General features: G+C 40.7%; 1 pseudogene; it reads right to left on the minus strand.

The window, feature by feature from the left end:
* Positions 1–1,362: 1,362 nt before the first annotated feature.
* LOC136122009 (cyclin-dependent kinases regulatory subunit 2 pseudogene) lies at positions 1,363–1,590 on the minus strand (annotated as a pseudogene).
* Positions 1,591–3,043: the final 1,453 nt, after the last annotated feature.

A 3,043-nucleotide genomic window follows, 5' to 3' on the forward strand; every position in this document is an offset into this window, starting at 1 on the left:
AACACTCCCATCAAAAGCACAATGAGATACCATTTCATACCCATTAGGATAGATATTGTAAAAAACAAACAAAAACAAAAACAGAAGAAAACAAAAAGTGTTAGCAAGGATGAGAAGAAATTGGAGCCCTTGTCCATTGTTAGCAGGAATGTAACATAATGCAGCTGCTATGGAAAATACTATGGCAGTTCCTCAAAAAACTAAACATAGAATTACCATATGACCCAAAAGATTGAAAGCAGGAACCTGAATAAACATTTGTGCACCCATGTTCATAGCAACATTATTCACAATGGCCAAAAGGTGGAAACAGCCTAAACGTCCATCAACATTTAGGATGAATGAATAAACAAAATGTGCCACATACATACAATTAAATATTGTTCAGTATTAAAAAGTCAGGAAATTCTGATACATGCTACAACATACCAACTTCCAAGACTGCTGAAGCTCAAGGATGAACCTTGAGGACATTATGCTAAGTGGAATAAGGCAGATACAAAAGGACAGATGTATGATTCCACTTTTGTGAGGTGCCTAGAATAGTCAAATTCATAGAGATAGGAAGTAAAACAGTGGTTACCAGGAACTGGGGAGAGAGGGAATGAGGAGTTACTGTTTAATGGTACAGAGCTTCCACTTGGGATGCTGAAAAAGTTCTGGAATGGATAGTAGTGATGGTTTATACATAACATAAGTTTTATGTTATGTATATTTACCACAATAAGAAAAAGAGTTCAGGCAATTCACAAAACTACAATAAAATGACCTATAGTAGTCATTTTATAAATATAATAAAAATATATAAATATATAAAATATAAAAATATATAAATATAAAAAAATTATATAAATATATAAAAATATTTAATTTCATAAGTAATTTAAGGAGATATAAATTAAAAGATCAAGTTATCACTTGTCATCTATAAAATTGGAGAAATTATTTTACATTAATACCTAATTATAGTGTTAGTATTATGATATGGGTATGGTCAGAATAGTATAAATGTGCACAAACTCTCTAGAAAGCATTTATAAATTATGTAAAATGTTTTATTTTAAATTTTCTTAAAATGTGACATACAAATTTTATTTAACAAAAGTAACAGGTAAAGTCAAACAGGCATTTATATTAAGAGAAAAACTGGCTAGAAGAAATTTTATCTTAACCACCTTATAGTTAACCTACCTGCAGTTGCATTTAACTGAGCTCTGTTGCTGTGAAGAATACAGCTCACGCACAGACATGGATGAACGATCTGTACATTTGTACATTTTCCAAGTATTCACTGAATACTACCTTATATACACATATACATTAAATTTGAAAAAGATTTAATTGATGATCCCCAGATATACTTCAGTTTTGTTGACCTCTTGGAAGAGGTCGTATGAAGCGAAGGCGTGCTTCTGGCTCGTGAATCGCGTAATGAACCCAGCCTAGACTCCCAAGTCTCCTCCACTCCTCTTCAGACATCAGATGGGTTTAGGGTACTTGTTTGGAAAGTTCTCTGGGTAACATGACACGCCAGTACTCGTGGTGCTCATCGAAGTACTTGTCCGAGTAGCAGATCTGCTCATGGGTCATCCTGCAGGCGGGCACTGGGCAGCACAAGACTGGAATGACAGGACGCGAAGAGTGGACGCAGGTGAGAGACACGTCCAAGTCAGGTAAGGCAACGATTCGACTCTGAAATATGTTTTCAATATTCGTATTCATTGGCCCTAAATCCAACTGTTAGGAATCTATCGTAGGGAAACAGTTGGAGATGCAGGCATGTGGATAACGGCAGAAGGCACCGCTGGAACAAAGAATACAATGAAGTGAGGGAACAAGTTCTGTGAATATATGTGGCAGAGAATTCCAGGGAAAGAGAAGAGCAAGTGTGAAGAACCCAGGACTGGACTATACCACGTGTGTTTGAGGAACAGCATGGAGGCCATTGGGCCTGGCGAGTGTGGAGTGAGTATGAGGCTGAGTGTTGGGAAATGAGGTCAGAAAGTTAGTGGGGCCAGATCAGGGAGGGCCTTGAAGGCCATGGTAAGGACTTTGAACTTTACTCTGAGTGGGCAGCGAAGCAGTTGGAAGGTTCTAATCGGAGGCCATGATCTAAGTTTTAAAAGGACAGTTGCTGCATCTCAGTGGACTCCTCAGTTGGTTGGTGGTAGCAGATCTGAGGCTAATTGGTGGCACCCAAGTCACAGGCCTGTGTGTTAGCTGCAAGAGAGGCTTTGAATGCAAGTATCTGGCATTTTCAGGTTCAGTTAGGATGGAGAGTCTTTGCCCTTCATCAAGACTTACAGTTCAGGGATCCTCCAAACACAGAGGGGTTCAGATGCTCAGTGACTAAAATAAATGACAAATATCAGTTGTACGTAACAGAAAACCCAGTTATTTTCTCACATAATAAACAGCTCAGAGGGAGGCGGTTCAAGGCTGGGGCAGTGACTCAGTATCATTATTGTCATTCTGTTCGTGTCCCATGTTGACTTATTGCCTAATGGGTCGAGGTGGACCAAGCCCAGCACGTCCAGGTTCAAAACAGGAAGGAAGGGGCAAAGCTGCACCAACTGTATCTTTTCCCCCTTTTATCAGGAAAGCAAAAGCCTTTCTAGAAACCCTCAGACATCCACTTATGTCTCATTGACCAGAATTGTGTTGTGAAGCCAAACCTGGAAACAAGGGAAGATTTAGCTGCCTCCTCCCCCAAAGTGCAATTTTGTAACAACAACAAGGAAAAAATGGAGCTAGAACAATGAACACCGTTTGCTTTAGCACTGAGCCTGAAAGGTGAGTAGCACCACCCAGCTTCTCCCCACGTGTTGCTCTAATCTCATGTAGTCTCAAACCTCGCAGGGGCAGGACCTCTCTGTCCCCAGCACAAGTAGGGGTATGGTTTGCTGTTGGAAGTAACGGTCACAGACGGCAGACAGGGCTGCTGAAGAGCCCCTAGCCCCCACTCTCCTCAGCCTCTGTGATGTCACACTGGGACTTCTTTCCATCCACCCTGGGCTGTGGCTTCTGAGGCTGCTGTGGCCAT

The sequence above is a fragment of the Phocoena phocoena genome, chromosome 4 (genome assembly GCF_963924675.1).
Source record: "Phocoena phocoena chromosome 4, mPhoPho1.1, whole genome shotgun sequence".
Taxonomy (NCBI): domain Eukaryota; kingdom Metazoa; phylum Chordata; class Mammalia; order Artiodactyla; family Phocoenidae; genus Phocoena; species Phocoena phocoena.